This window comes from Sinohyriopsis cumingii, chromosome 17 (genome assembly GCF_028554795.1).
Source record: "Sinohyriopsis cumingii isolate HCF-2022 chromosome 17, ASM2855479v2, whole genome shotgun sequence".
Classification (NCBI taxonomy): domain Eukaryota; kingdom Metazoa; phylum Mollusca; class Bivalvia; order Unionida; family Unionidae; genus Sinohyriopsis; species Sinohyriopsis cumingii.
Genome location: NC_142977.1, coordinates 26,376,298 through 26,393,737, shown reverse-complemented (window position 1 = coordinate 26,393,737; position 17,440 = coordinate 26,376,298). Strand labels below are relative to the sequence as shown.

General features: G+C 38.0%; 1 protein-coding gene across 2 annotated transcripts in view; it reads right to left on the bottom strand.

Moving 5' to 3' along the window:
- LOC149778289 (uncharacterized) overlaps nt 1-15,842 on the bottom strand; it is a 50,900-nt gene extending 35,058 nt beyond the window's left edge. The window contains exon 1 of one of the 2 annotated variants that reach the window (XR_016415492.1): nt 15,657-15,842. The gene's annotated coding sequence lies outside the window, so the exon portion shown is untranslated. The remainder of the gene's footprint in view (nt 1-15,656) is intronic. The other variant, XM_089939092.1, reaches the window with a different exon arrangement.
- Between the last annotated feature and the right edge of the window lie 1,598 nt (nt 15,843-17,440).

Below are 17,440 nucleotides of genomic sequence, written 5' to 3'. Positions count from 1 at the left end.
TCAAAATGTTAAAGTGTCCACGCACGAACCTCACAAGACTGTTCGTTTAGCCACAAACCAAATCGTCAGTCGACCTAACCACTTCACTTTGCCGTACGGACACACTGGTATAAAAATGGTTCCAAGAGGATTGTCACCATTAAGAAGGATGAATTAGACAAAGCGAGAATCGAGTGAGAGCCCCACTGTGAAATACAAGTTCAAACAATACAATTTTCCTGTCTTCTTGCCAGACTATTATGATTGTGCCAGTCCAATGGAAACGTTTAAAAAATGGCCCACGGATAGGGAAGGATTAACTACTTCGAATGTTTTAGCTAGAACAGGATTTGTCTACTTGGGACCTGAGACTGGATTGGGATACGAAGTACAGTGTTTCAGTTGTGGTCTGATGTTGAGTATGGATCTATGTATCTATAAAGATGCAGCTATTCTGGAACATATTCGATGGTTTCCGCACTGTCCTTACATTCCCATGGCCTTTTCACCTATCACACTGCAGAACATTTGTGACGGTACCTTAGAGAAGGTAGTACAGTTATCCAGGAAGAAATAAAGGAAGAATTCTTAAACTAGGCATAAAAAAGGAAAGATTTACAGACTTCATTACAACTAGTAAATAAAGAGAAAACGTTCAAGACCGATAGTTCATTGTGATTACCACAATTCAAGTACGGTGATTCTCACGTGGAGTGCGATGCTGTACCTTGACTCATCGATTCAGTATCACATCATGGGAACTTCGCTATGACTACTACTACATCTACCGTGCAAAGTTATGATGTGCGTGTCAAACCTGACGGATGCGAAAGCGATGACACTCGTTATCGTACATCTTATCACTGCGGCTATCACCCTACGGCTGTCATCTATGCCTAAGCAAACTACTGCGGGTTTCTCCATTCCCTCATCTAAATGAGCCTGTGAAAGAATATTCGTTTCCTGTGCGTTTGTCTGAATACTGCGACTCTGAAAGTCGATTCCAAACCTTCCAAGGAAAATGGCCTAACTATCTGGGAGGACCTACCCCCGAAGAACTAGCCAGAGCCAGATTTATCTGATTGGGAGAAGGTGATAAAGTCAAGTGCTTCAGTGGCGGTGTTCACTTCACTAATAGGAGCAGAAATATTCAGCTTACCTAAAACATGCTCGATGGTCACCGCACTGTCACTACCTACCTTTAGTGGGACGACTCAGTAATCTCTTCATGGATACTTTACAAGAGAACATTCGTGGGTTGTCTGTGGAGTTAAGAGAACGCATTTACCGAGAATTCGTCAACTTACAAGTCAAACACAAGAAACAATTGCATCCGAACAATCATCAACTTTTAAATTACTGATGGTACCTGAATGATATCAGAGGACTGATTCATTTGAAAGCGTACCAATGGTCAGACATTGATCAACTACCCAAGGGCCAGAAGACTTTGGTTGCTACTCATTCTAATTACAAGGTGTTCATACTTGCTGTGAATGTCTACTTTAGAAGAATACAATCTACAATACCTCTGGAGCTGAGAGAACGCATTTACCGAGAGCTGGTCAAAATACAAGTCAAACGCAAAGAACAATTGCTTCCTTTGCGTCACCGATGTTGGAACCACTTGTACCTGAATGGTATCAGAGGATTGATTCATTTAAAAGTGTTCCATTAGTAAGACATTGATGAATGACATGAGATTAATAAAGTTTTGGCTGCAACCAATTCTAATTATAAGGTGACTATAGTTCACCAAATTCCTACGGAAGAGTTAGAGGATTACCTAACTCTTTTACACGAACAAATCTTGGTTCAAGATGAAACTTCAGTGCGACGTGTAATGTGTGAGTTAGTGACTAGACAATTTCGGTAAGGTACTGAAATAAAACCACTTTTTTCAAAAAGTACGTTTATTACCTTCAACAAAAGAGGGTATAAAAACTTGCTACCATGACACGACAATTATCAGTTGTGATACAACAGATTCCGTAGAATGAAATCAATGATACTATTCAGACAGTGGAGAATTACCAACGCTTATTACAAGAACTGTGTCCATTGAATTGGGGTCGATTTGTGGTGTGTGTCTTAGTGACTTCCTTTCTGGGATTTCTTTTCCCAGCCGATTCCTTGTGGACTCTTTACGAACTGTACCAACCTCCAAAATATGAGGGTGGTACCTTTAAATGTACACGAAAGACTCATTATGTAAACAAAATTGCGCTTTCATCTCGATACTTTTCTACCTATACGGGAAAACAAATTCGTCAACTTTTAGTCACTGAAGATGTTTACGAAGATGTGTGTGTAGCTTGTGACTTACACCCTCACTGGCAAGATGTACGTGACTAGAAAAGTTTTGGTTTCGAGGAGTGGACAAAAGAAGTGGCAAACTATGCCCAAGATTTGTAATCATAAAGTCAAACGTTCAGTGAAAAAAGTCACTCTTAAACCTGTGTTAGCCACAGTGCCAGATGAATAACTCGACACCGAGGAAAACCACTCCATTCAGGACAGGACTGTCATCGACATGGACACCCCCGAAAGGCCATTCCGGGAGGAACCCTGTGTGACTGTGCCAAGTGTAGAGACTCTTAGAACATTACATAGTGTCCTTCGTCACAAAAAATGTGACTTGTTTATATCCACTTTGATCGTTTTGATGTGTATTTTATCGATGTACTTAACCGTCTGGCTTCTATGTATTTTTGTCCTTCGTGTTCAATTTTAAAAAATGTTTTGAAATAAACGTGTCCTGAAAAAAGTATAAAACTTTTGTTTTCTCTGTCTTCTTTTCAACCGTGACATTCCTTGCACTATGACTGCCTCTGCTGTCTCTGCTCACTCTTCCTCTACTTTCAAAGCCATCAACGAAAACTTAGATCTTGCCAGTTGGAAGGCCTTGTATCTTCGCCATCCCTTTAACATGTTAATTGCTGAACCGAGCCGTTCAGGCAAAACCGAATTTGTCAAACGTTTGATCGAACGTAATAATCATTTGATCGATCGTCCACCTTAGCGTATCGTGTGGTGTTACATAGATCGGCAGTCGGCGTACAGTCTCCTGCGAGAAAGTCAAGGCGATTACATCGTGTTTGTGATAGGCATTCCTGGGGAAGACGACGGGATCGGATCTGACACCAGTCAAACCCATCTGGTCATCTTCGACAACATGTTAGGAGAAGACGCAGAACAAATTAAACTGTGGTTTACGCGCAAAGGGCATCACAGTGTCATTTCCATCACCCAAAATTTGTTTCAGCAAAGTAAAGTCCATCGCAACACCAGTCTAAATGCTCATTACGTGGTCTTATTTAAAAGTCATAGTGATAAAATGAAAGTGCAAGTGATAGCTAAACGGTTAGGAATTTCTTGGCTGACTCAGGCTTACGACGATGCCACTCAAACCCCTCACGATTATTAACTCGTTGATTTAAAACCCACTATCCCTAATTATTTGCGATTTCGTACCCATCTGTTTCACCACTGGTGCCAAGACAGAGGACACGTTTGGTCTGTCTCATCTTCCGTCAAATTGATTCGTGCACTGTACGGCATCAGTCGCGGAAAAAAATCCACAAATGCGTGCTTGTGTCTTAGAAGCTAGTCTCACAGAAGTCTTAAGATGGTTCACGGTGACATAGCGTCAACTACTGCACAGCGTCATTCACATTCCTCGTCAAACCAAGCGCCTTTTGAGAGAAACAAAGTAGCCTTGACACAACTGGAAGATCCCGCATCGACATTCAAACCAAAAATCAAATAATTTTGAAACCTGGAGGTAGCGATTCTCTAGGAGGTGTCATCATTCGCTCGCGCTTAAAATGGGATCCCAATGCCAGAAAATACATTACCCAAGAAAAAAGACACTCCCCGACCCAAACGGGCCCAGAAGAAAAGGAGCAGTGGTGTCAAGACCAGGTCACCACCCCAGAAAAAGAAAAGTCCCAGAAAAGAGCCATGAAAGCAGCTTCTACCCGCATGAGCGGCACTGCGGCCAGGACGCAAACTTACATTCCCAAGCAACGACCTGAAGCGACGGTTACCGCGTCTCCAGTAGCTTCAGGTTCTTCCATTTCTCCGTTGCTAGTGATGCCAGCCAAACCAAATTTGTGATGCGTCTTTCCTAATTTGATAAAAAAAAAGGAAACCCGTGTCTCCAGGAATTTCTCCTTCAGCGTCGACACCCTCCACCTCTTTAGCTGCTGTGATTCATTCCTTTCAAAGCAGATTCTGCCACGACCAATCAGGAGGAAGGTGGAAACACCTGTCACGTTCACCGTGAATTTGCACATGCTCACTATTTAAAAGTAAGTCGTATTTCGACAGTGTCAACATTATAAAAGGAGATCTGGGACAAAATATTCCATTCTCCAAAGGGAAAGTTACGGTGAAACTCCATTTTCGAAAACGATTCTCTAACGACTCGTAAGTCATGTATCCTGTGTACCGAGGAGTCGCTGGACTGCGAGGACATGGTTTAGGGGATATGTTGAAATCGGCGTTTCGTTCGGTTGCCCCCGTTTGAAAGGATGGTGATACTATGATTGTACGCCTTAAAAGATGCCGCTTTGACGCAAGGCAAATAATTTCTCCAAAATGTCTTCATCGACAAACAAAATCCCAAAGAACCTTTCTTAAAAGCAGGCAAAAATGTTTTCCTTCAAACTTGAAAAGTGTTTTGGGCAAACGAGAAACTCCCATAAACGCCCTGGAAGTTTCTTCCCCGACGCCACAGCAAAGACAAGCCAGAAAGAAACGACGAAGACACCCCTCCAGAAGACCAAGGAAAAGAACCGTCCGAAAATTAGACGTATTTAATTATTAAATAACAGAGAGAAAAAATGATGCACCGAGAGTCTTGCGAATGTTCCAAGTTGGAACTAAATATGTTTGCCATGCCACCCACCATGATGACGATGCAAGAATCTCAATGGATATAATTTGATCCCATCTCCTCTTTGACAACCTTAGCCCCCATTGAATTAGAAATCAAAGGACAGCCAGAAGATTACGTCGAACTGAACAGCAGTTACTTGTACCTGAAAGTCAAAATGATCACACCGCTCCAATAGCTGATGCTAGAGTAGCTCCCGTCAACAATTTCATGTATTCCTTGTTCAGCGAAGTGGATTTGTACTTGAATAACTAACTAGTCATCAGCAACATGGATGCTTACACTTAGCGAGCGTACCTGGAAAATCTCTTGACGTACGGATGCCAAGAACACTCATCTGGATGCTTGCGTCGTATGGAAACTTGACAGCAGGCGAGGACAAGTTTAACGACACAGCTGTGACAGCAGCTGACGATCCTCACAATGTGGGCTTTAACGTCCGTCAAAAGAAATCCTGCTAGGACGTACATTAGAAGTGGTGGATCTTTTGCATTTGGACAGGTGGTTGCAAGAAAAGTATTTGCTGAACGGAGTGGATATACGTCTGTAGTACCATTTTCAGTCTGATGGGATAACGAGTACAAAACCATTATTCAAGAAGCCAGACTCTGCGTACGACGCATGGAAGTGTTACCTAAAGTGGGAAACAACATCAGTCACACTTTGAGGAGAACAAAAAGCATGTGTTCCAAGGACAGTTACCCAAACGTTTAATCATTGGTATCGTCAGCAACGAAGCTCTCAACGGAGCCGATACTGCCAATCCCTTCCAGTTTAAGTACTACAGAGTGTCCAAGATCGAAGTCAGTTGCGATGGCTTAAGCTTGTGTACCATACGGTTCGAACCTAAGTTTGCCGAGAAGAATTACTTGAGATCGTACTTGTCAGTGTAAGAAGCCACGGGAGAGTTAGGGACCAACACCAGTTACGTTATTTCGTACAACGGTTATTCAGGAGGTTACGCTTTGTGGGCGGTCAACTGCGTGTGTAACTTCAGTTTGCAGCTCTAACCGAGACGGTGAATGTCATCTTTTATGCCAAATCCTACAACAGTCTAGAAATCAACAGTTTGAGAGAAGTCATTCTAGACTATTAGAAAATATGGAAGACGCTTATCGTTCTTTGAATGGTAGAGAATCTTTGGAAATTGAATGGGAAGATATCAGGGAAGCAGACCCATGCACCAGAAAGACAAACACAAAGAGGTGATGGTCATGTCGAGATGTCCAGAACAAGAACAACATTTAGTCTCATGTTTTGCCAAACGCCTGGCAGAAACCATTACAGGGTTTACCAAGAAAGATTGCTATGGATGTCAAAACGATCATCCCAGTCAAATTCAACACGATCGATGTTTGATGACGAATCAAGAAAAAAACTTGACGAGTATCTGAATGACGCTTGGGGCCTTATCTCGGAAGAAGCAGTGTTGCATCAGTGGTATAATGACTTGAGTGATTATTCCTCCCCTCCATTGACTGCTCTAGAGATCCATCGCATCGAATCTCTTTGCACAGAGCATGGAGACGAAGCGAACAAACGATTACTTGACAGAGATTTTCAAGTGAAAATTCAGGATTTAACTGATGACTTATCATTACGTGTGAAACCAGAACAAATAGGTTACCTGGGAACTCTATTACCATTTGAAAAACAGTTCATACACCGCTTCTTGGAATCCTGTCGTGTGCGCTAAAGTTGAACACAACATCACAAACCTAAAAACCATCAAGCTTATATCAGGAACACGGACGAAAGTCATCACCCAGGAACCCACTGTGTAGCCATGGAAGACGACATCATCAACTTTATGAAGAAAAAATGCCCAGACGACACGCTTTAGTAATGTGAAATTATATGGCACATATTCCATGGTGTGTGGACGGTATTGTGTGTATTTTCTTCGTCAACGTAGTCTTGGATATCTCTTAGAACATTTAGTGACTTATTTTGATCGAGACTCTTCTAGAAATGATGAACAAGTGGATCGATTGTTTTGTGACAATTATGGATATCTCTTGTCTTTAGCTAAGAAATGTAGTGTACATCAATGACCAAATAACCTCCATCACTGGAAGTCTAATGTGACTTCAAACGTTGTCAACCTTGTCAAAAATAGTTTGTTTGATATTGTATGAATTGTTATATTTTTGGTTGATGGTTTGATGGTTGAATAAAAATGTTATGAAAAAAATAATTGTTGGTGATTTGTTTTTACCAACAATTATCATTATAAATGCTGTTTGACTTCTCTCTATCCCTTACCATGAGATGAGCTATAGCGTTCCTACACATCAACCTTAGGGATGTTTTCTATCGCGTCTGCGCTTAGGCCATATAAAGCGCAGAGGTCTCCAGCCTGACAATCCATTGTTAATGCGTCAACCTGTGAGGACGTCTTCAAGACTAGGAAAGCTGCACGAAGCACACGTGAAATTACATTGTGTCAGGCAAAACCTGATACCCAAGCCTGAAGAGATAGAGAATGTCAAGATGTTAAATGTGGCCCAATACCTGATAGAAGAGGTCTTCAGAAATGAAATCAAGAAGGAGCAATACGAGTGGTCCGAGAAGTACAGACTTCTGAAACAGCAGAGAGAGCTGCAGTAGCAGCAGCAGCAACAGCAACAACAACATCAGAAGTCAGACAGAGGCTTTGTGGACTGTAGAGTGGACACAAAAGAGTTCTTCTTCTCCTTCAGAAGAAGCAGATCGTATCCTGTCTTGAAAGCCTGTAGCCAGACGGGGACGCAATCTTAGACGATAATAGATTGCCACAACCACAACAAAACAGCTCTTTTCAGGGCTACCCCCAAAAATCTAGAAAATACATGCATCATGTGAGCCAAATTTATATGTATTTGTGTATTGGTATGTTAAAAAATAGAAGTGTTCCAATAAATACTTCGTTTCTCTGGCTTGTAAGATAGTGTGTGTGTGTGTGTGTGTGTGTGTGTGTGTTTATAAGTAAAAATATAAGTGTTCCAATAAACACTTCGTTTCTCTGGCTTGTAAGATAGTGTGTGTATGTATGTTTGTGTGTTTGTAAGTAAAAATAGAAGTATGCCTATAAACATTTCGTTTCTCTAGCTTGTAAGATAGTATGTGCTTTTTATATGTATGAGTGATAGTAAAGTGTGTTTGTAGGTAAAAAGAAGTGAACATCTCTTGATACAGTGGATCATTAAAAACACAAGCAAACAAAACTGGCCCACTAAACTTAGTTATTATAAGGTGGATTAAATCACAGCCATTAGGACCAGCTGAACAATGCGGCAACCATTGGACTAACTATTAAGTATAGCGTAAGACTCAAAATTTGCTTTATAAGGTGGCTAAAAATCCAAAGCTATCAAGTTCAGCCGCACAATGTGGCACCTAAACAAGTTAATCAGGATATATAACCCAAATGTAGAATTAGAAGGTGGCTAAACCCAACATCAGCCCCCTCCCCCCCCCCGCACAATGCGGAAAATATTAAAGTTAAAATAAGTTTCCCTAATTATTAACTCATTAAATAAACTCCCAAGTAAATATCTTAGGTAGATCCACTGTATCATCACTTCTACTACGAACAGCACAAATAATGTTTTTTTTTCTTCAAAATTATAAATACGGCAAGACGACATCATTTACCTTGCGGAAAATGGGGAGCTAAAACGAAAAGATCCCGGATGTACAACACCTTCCTCCTATAAAGTCCGATCCTCCCTTCCACTGCCGGACATTTTGTACCTCTGTGAGTGCGTGTTGGTCTATTTCCACTCACCACATGTCCCGTGTGACATTAATGTCCCGAAAACGGACAAATCAATTAGCACACTATGTGTTCATTATAACGATGGGGGACGTGGTACTATTACGTCCCCCTCGAAAAAATCAAGTGGGGGCACTAACTGGTCGCGCATGCCCTGTTGGGAGAATGCGACTTAAATCCAACTACCGTAACGTAATCGCGCGATTAAACATTGCATAATTTAGCCATGGCGACATATCATATGGACAAGATGCTTAAATTGAAGGAAGTTGTAGATGGTAGAAGAGATGCTGATCAGATTGGATGATGGGTGTTATAGCCCACACCGTGTAAAGATGGAGATTAACAGTTTAATGAAGGCTAAGGAAAGATTGAGAGAAATGATAAAGAAGGAAAGAGAAGAAAATAATGAAAAAGAGGAAAAGGAACAGATAATAACTTACAATAAGAAAATAATGAAAGAAGAGGAAAACGAGAAGAGAAAAAAAAGAAAGAGGAAGAGGAGGACAAAGGTGTCAGAAAAAGAAGAATAATGTAGGGACAAGATAAAGTGTTGGTGGAAAAGAAGGAAAGAAGGCAGAAATTAGAAGAAGAAACCCAAAGACCCTTTTCCACTCCATTGCCTCGAAAAGATATATAATTATAATAATGAGGACTTTGTATAGCGCCTAATCTTTAGAAGCTCTAAGCGCTTTACAACATTAGACAACACCTATAAGATAAAAATCATTATAATATTATTACAAAAACAAACACCATGAAATTAGAAAAACATTAATAAATAAAAAAACATGCTAAGAATATTTCAGGTAGGAAACATCATTAGGTCTTTAAGTTTGTTCTTGCAGTCGAAATAAGTGAGTTTTGAGAGACCTCTTGAATGTGATCACTGTGTCTTTGTGTCTAAATTCAGTTGGCAATTCATTTCACGTTTCTGGGCCCTGGTATGCAAAAGAATCCTCTCTTTGCCATATTGATGCATTTGCTTGTTTCTTTATGTATCTGTGTCTCCTACCCTGTCTCTAACCACGTCTCTATGTCTATGTCTCTATTTGTCCATGGAGTAAAGCGTATTCAGGTCAGCTCTCTTTGCCACACTATTCCGCCTGATTGAGGTCAGCCACTTGCAACATTGTTGCCAGTGTCCAGTAACATGACGTCACCCCTCTCCAATTCCTATTGACCCAAGACAGGCCCAATCTACTGTCGCTATACATTCCATATGTTAAATTCCCATTGACCCTATATTAGCCCACCCATGTTAAAGTCCCATAAACCCTATGGGGCGGGACCCTACTTTAACGTAGAAGTCCCATAGACCCTATTTCGCCCGCACCCACTACTTACAAGACATAAAAACAAGTACGCTTGGGATAATGAAAGTTATGTAGGATTCCGCTGTTCAAAATGACCGAACTGAATGACTAGAGTCTATTTACATGTTGTGCATGATTTCAGTGAAGTGTTTTTGAAATTATTAAATATGTGTTTGCCTTTATCATATCTATTTTCTTTACAAAAATGTTCACGTATCCTTGGATTTATCCTAATCCAAAATGATTAAAACTGTTGTGAGATATCAAAAGTATTAGTCGTGTTCATTATAAAACATGTTATTCGCTTAAATTAAGAAAATATTGCTCTTAAAAATGAACTTTCTGACCTTTTCTATCAATGGCGAACGGCCAAAATATGGGTAACAAACCTGGCCGGAATGAAAAAATTATCTGAGTTTTGGCGAGGAGAACTTTTGACAAATATGATAGATGATCATGAACATAAAATTTAAAAAGAATCAAGGTTTTCGGTAATTTGAGCCAACATTACTGTCCCTTCTATTGCCGAATTGTCACGTGTTTTCAATTCCAGAAGCCATTATTAACTTAATAAGAATGAGTCCCAGTTCACCTCATGGCATAACTTGAAGTCTAATTCAAAAGTTATTGATTCTTGTGATTTGGTCCTAGTACATTAACGAATTATGTTTATTTCTGTTGCAAATATGAGCATATTAAAAATAGATCGACTTTATCTTCAATTATTTTTATTTTCATGGCATCGAAAAGGATACGAATTCAGTTCAATATCTGTGAAAATTATTATTAATTAAAGTGGACAAATGACGTAGATTTTGAACTAACTATGCAAAAACCTGAAAATATGTTTACAAAGTTGAGCTAAGTATATTCATGTTTGACAATATACATATCTATCACCGTCTGTGTCTGGTTTCAAATCAATACAGGCTTGCAAAACGGAGATACCCTTGGATCGCTGACAGAATTTTCAAATGCGGCAGAATATCTAAACCTATGCGAAATGTTTCATGCCCTTCAAAAACAGGAACTACTTTATGCATTTGCTTCTCATTTGGTATCGCCATTCTTGTATCAGTCAGCACATCTTATTTAATGTAGATTGCCCTGCTGTTATCTGTGTCTCTATCAATGTATCTTATTTTGTGTACCTTGCCCTGTTGTCATCTATGTATCTATCAACGTATCTTATTTCATCTAGCTGACCTGACCGTCATCTATGTGTCAATTAAACTGTATTATTTCATGTAGCTTGCGCTACCATCGTCTATATATCTGTCAGTCTCTCATTTTTACCTTTAAGTTTTAGGTCACCTATCATATTCTTATCCTCAAACAGCGTATACCTTCCTACCTATTTATTTACCTATCTAGATGAAATAACCGATAAAAGACTACGTGCTAATTATTCTTCCCATGTGGTGTAAACGCTGAAAGAATACGGGGATAAATTGTGTCTGACATTGTATCATTCTAATCTGATAAAAAGTCCTGTTTTTCAGTGAAAGTTCTGATATCTCCGATTATGACGAAGCAATATATATATATATATATATATATATATATATATATATATATATATATATATATATATATATATATATATATATACGTATTGGATATCTTCTTTTTTGAATAGGTATACTAGATAAAAGGAAATATATTGGAGCCATTGCATAGAATGAACCCAATCAATAAAAGCAGGTATTTTATAATAAGTTTTCCATATGAATCATGCAAATTGTTAGTTACATGAACTGTTGCTATTCGATATTTTGTGTTACCCATACAATATTGTGTATCTGTTACATTCAACGATCAAGTTGTACACAATTTTTTTATTTAAAAATCTCTTGATTCAATACAGTAAAAAAAAATCTGTATGCATCGATCTTAACGGTCATCACAACCATAATCGTATCTGAAAACGACGGAGAAATTTTGCAGTGATTAGTGTCAATTGCAAACCGAAATTAGGCCATAATCAAAATTTGGGTTCCGCGTCTGCTGCCGAAATACTCTGCAAGCCTGCCAACACACAAAATGAACTTCTCAATGAAAACAAGAACAAAATAGGCAGCCAAAATACCTATAGGTGTACTCACAATCGTAAGAATCTGATGTTAATGAAGTTACATTCTGAAATCAGTTGGAACGTACTGTCATGTTGCTATAGTTCTAGCGATGTTCACTGTATCAATATTATTCATTAAAAATGTGCTAATGAAAAGAAAGATATCTTCATTTTCGCATGAAAATATTCATCAATTTGGCCAAAAATGCACAATTTGACTCATTATATGTGCAATCTATTTTTATTAGTTAATGTCCAATAATAATGTTTAATTGTGGACCTACTTTTTATCGATGTAGTAATGCAACGGCAAATACCACTGACATATAATAAAGAAATAAATCCTTGTAAATCTACGGTTTCTTTTGCGTTTTAAAATACATAATAAAAATAAAATCAATGTTGTTGTTTTTTTTAGCAGATATTAGGAATTATTTCACTCGTAAAGTGGAAACATTTTTTATTGTACGAGTGAACTATTTTCTTAATCTACGTGGGCATTACTACATTTATAAAAAAAGAAGTTCCAAAATTTAGAATGACTTCAGGAATTGTACCTTTCACAAATTTATCTTGCAGAAATGATGCTTCGTGTTGCGTATTTGCCAAACTAATGTCTATTTCAAACAAAAATGAAAATATTTTATTTTCGTTAACACACTTCTTACGCGGATTGATACAGTGAACATTGTTGGGGTGGGAATACTGTAGAAATATCACAGAGCTTTTACATACTATAGATGTCAGCGTGTATAATCTTTAAACGACATACTTAAATGATCGTGAGTTTACTTGTTTGTTTCTTCATTTAATTCATTTCTGCATTCAAACCTTTGGCTTTGGCACGCTAACCGTCTACTTCTGTAACGGAAGTTGCGCCCGAATTTCTATTATCGCTTAATTTTGGTTTGCAGCCAACACTTTTCAATGGCCAATTTTTCCATCGTTTTCAGACATGATTAAGACTGTGTTGAGATTTAGAATCGCTACTTAAACAACTGTATTACTATATTCAACCAAGCGTGTTTCCTAAAAACGAGTCCGTTTGTCGTAGAGTGCAAAAGCATACGGTATTGTCGGAGAACATCGAATATCAGCAATTCATTTAAGTTCTATCACTAATACTTTGCAGGATTCGTGTGGAAATGTTTTTTTTTTAAACCTAAATGTGAATAACTGAAGTCTACTTTTTGTTGTTCGGAGTTTTTTCTTTAAGAGCGAATCTCCTATTGATTAAACAGAGGGTCTGCAGTCTTTACACATTTTGGGGTTCTTTTTCTTTTCATACTGATTGAGAGAGAGAGAGAGAGAGAGAGAGAGAGAGAGAGAGAGAGAGAGAGAAGCAGAAAACCAAAAAACAAATATGCCTAAGTGTGGAAATACTGATCTTAATAACATACATAAGGGCAGACATATTTCCTAAATGGATAAAGAAAGTAGTTCCAAAAGATATCGCTGTGGCGATCTCATTTACCCTCCTCTGATCTATAATTTATCCCCCACTGATATATTTGAACATCTCACTATATATATATATATATATATATATATATATATATATATATATATATATATATATATATATATATATATACATTGTCTCCAATTAATGTTTGATTGACTGGGGCAAATAGATGTGTCTATAAGAAAAAAGGACTTCTGAACATTTTTGTCCAATGATTGCGCAAATTATTTAAGCTGTTTAACCTAAATACGAGATATGCTTTAATATATATGGTATATTATTTTATCAAGGGCACATTATTTATTGATTTTCTTTGCAGTTGTGTTATAGGATTTGACTTAGTAGCCTAAATTATGATGCCAAATTATTCCATAACCTCATATGACGAGCCAAGGCCAGTGTTATGTTATGGTTTGATTTGTAAAACAAGATCGTTAATAACGAGAATTGTGGAAAAAATCTGCAATGATCTTTGATCACTTACTCATTTTTTTTTTATTGAACTAAATTACCCCTCAGATGGGGTCTAAGTAGGAAAATATTTTAACAGATCAGCGACTAGATGTAGAACAATTTCAAGGTCGGAGATCAAACAATTGCTAAAATTTACGTTAATCACTGTCGAACATACACTGGCGGTTTTTATGAGTTATACGCTTAGTTCACTTGGTCCATGCACTCGACATTAATTTCAAACTTCCTGAAACATGCACATGCTGCTCATTACCAATAACACGTGAAAAATAGTAAAATTCCAAGTTTTTTTTTTAACATTATTCAATATATAATAGCTCTATTTTGTTATTGATTCAAATAATTGATCACGAAAACTGTTGTTATCTTGAAAAGGAAGCTTTGCCGATATTTATAAATTAGTTTGCCAATAATTGTAACCATTTTTTGTCATGTAGAATCAGAAACAACAGCGACATATTCACGTTAACCAGCCACTATCAGCAAGTCTTTGTAAGCTAATCATACCATTTCTGACAGTTGCAACGGGGTTTTTGTTGGGGTGATGGATGGGGGTGGGTTGTTTTTTTTTTAAACGGCATTATTGACTATAAATCCAACAAAACTGGAGCTAAGTGTGTTTTCCAAGGACACACCAAGGTAGCCAACACGGTCAATCCTGGGCAGGTATCGAACATACGACCTTGAGTTACCGCTAATCTCTAGTATTAGTTTTTATGACTGAATACAGATCGGCGAAGAAACGTATCTTTACAAATTGACACAAACAATTAACCTGAGGGCAAAAGATAGGTCACATATAAACTACAAAACACATTATACACGAAAATATGTTACCGCTACTTTCGGGAAGGCATTCCATTGTCATGTGCTAGTAGGTTTGGACATAATAACTGAACAAATTTAGTTTTAATGGCCGTTAGTCATATTTCATATTCACAATAACTACATATTAAATTTGCGCGCTTTTTGTATACATTAAACAAATGCTTACTTTGTTCGTGGAGCACTGGTCTACGTGAAAACCATTGAATTTGGGCAATTAATATATTTTTTTGCGGTTGAAAGTACAGTTTTCGAGTGTACGAACAACGTACCAATAGGTGAATACAAAATGGCATCTAGTAATTGGATAATCAGGTTGAGAAATCATGGGGAATATTTCGAGGGGATGTACTGATGTACTTGATTAATAATAAAGAACATAGTTGTACAATGCGATAATATTTATTATATCCCAGATACAATAGTAACAACCGGCAGTTAAGTCAAAGCAATGAAGGAAGAGGCTAGAGAGAGCACAATGAGCGATCAACGAAATGAAGGAACAAAACAGAGTGAAGAAAGTAAAATCCGATCAATGAAATGGGAAGAAAAAAAACAACAACACGAAATAGGGTGAAAAATGTAAAATTTGATTGAGAAGCCAAATCTGGAGAGTGGTGATTGGTCTCGAGCGAATAGCGATGCTTAATTTCTACAACTGGGATGGTTCAGATTCTCTTAAAAACCAGTATGTTTGAGAGGGGTGATTGCTCAAAACTGGTAACCGTCAGTGAAGGGTTGACTGCGAAATAAATAAAACGAACGGACGTACAAATAAATAAATCGATAAATAAATAAATAAATAAATTTAAAAAATTAAATAAATGGTGGTTTAAAGTCTGCTATAGCTATTTCTGTGAACTTACCTCAAAACTTGTGTCTCGTCTTCGAAGTCTAACAGCCTAAGACAAGTATATGGTTTGTCATTTCAAATCAATACCCCCGACTTCACCGTCACAATTAACGGATAATACAAATCTCTGTTCAAATAGTCGTTGACATCAATGATCTATTTTTGTTCTCAGTGTCTGGTTATTTTGTGAGTATCTCCCTTAGTGTTCCCTCGACTTCTAATGTGTACATTTACAAAACACTGTGGCACATACCAATCGTCAAATATGACAGCCGACTTTTTAGCTTTGTTAAACAAAGGCTGTACCTATACATTTCTTCAGGATATTTAAATTAGCTACCTTACCCTTTGTATTTCGAATATAACTTCTAAATGTGACAAATATGGACTTCCTTTACGGTCAGTACGATATAATTAGCAGTGAGGGCATACATTAGCAAGTACCGTAAAGTGCCGTATGTGTGCTGTCCTAAATACGACGCATATGTTAAAGGTTATGATTGTAATTTAAATTCAGTGCTGTACAAATTACAGGTGAAAATCAAATATTGGTAGTCAGAAGATCATGTTCGCTGAGCGTTGTTTGGAAGTACTGTTGTTAATAGGCGTAAAATATATAATGAACAACAATTACCAAGTTAGAATGACACTCGACTCATCTTCTTTCTACTTATGGTTTTTTGGTAACTTTAAGAAATATAAATCAGCTGAAAGCAAGATCTTTTCTCCCATATTTCCGACATTAGTCCCATTAACAAACTCCATTTCTAAACAAAAGAGTGAATTTAGTTAGAAGTGTCGCCATATACAAACAAAACAGACACCCCCCTCCAACCCCCAACCCCCCAACTATAAAATAACCAAGAAGGAAAGGATGTGCACAACACAGTCTCATTAAACCAGGGGCGTAGCTACCATATAGCAAGAGTATGCAAATCATAGGGGCCGACGAATACGGGGTGGGGGCCACGAGCCTATGCAAATAAACTTTTGTTTTACACTATAGAAAGAAACTAGGAACAGGCAATATACCACCCGTCCAATACCGTCATTTTGGAACCGCAAAATTGCTATTAACATTGCAGGAACCCAACGGTAAGTTTTGCTTAGGGGCCCAAAATATCCTAGCTACGCCAGCACATAGACCACATGAAAAAAAGCACGGCTGATATGATCAACATACAATTCACTTCAAAATGAGATACACAAAGATGAACGGAAAATCTAATATTGATATGTACGACAAGTATTGGGGAAGACATAACTATTTTGTTAGAATGTTTTTGTTTCTTTTAACATGTCATTAAATTTAACGCCGATAGATAGACAAAATAACGTTCTATAACTTGATCCGCAGCTACAAGTCCAGCACACCGGACACGTGTACACATATGCGTGTGACGTGACATACGTAAGTGACAGTTAATGTGACATAACATACGTAAGTGACAGTTACGTATGAAGTAACATAAGAAAGTGACAATTACGTTTGATGAGACATACTTAAGTGCCAGTCTCTCACAAATGTCACAGAGGGAGAAATTTTTTTTTTTGCCATTGAGCAAAGTGCATACTATAAATTCATGGCCTGTTAGGATACTGACTAATGTCAAGGTAGACTTGGATAAAGATTATGGATGCAATTCTCATTCATATCCAACAATTTTCAGGTGGTTTCGTCGTTTGAAAGATGGTCGCGAATCCATCGCAGATGATGGACATTACGGGAAGACCCATGTCTGCGATTGGTGAGCGGGAAGTGATTGTCGTAAAGGGCTAATTCAGGAAGATCTGCGA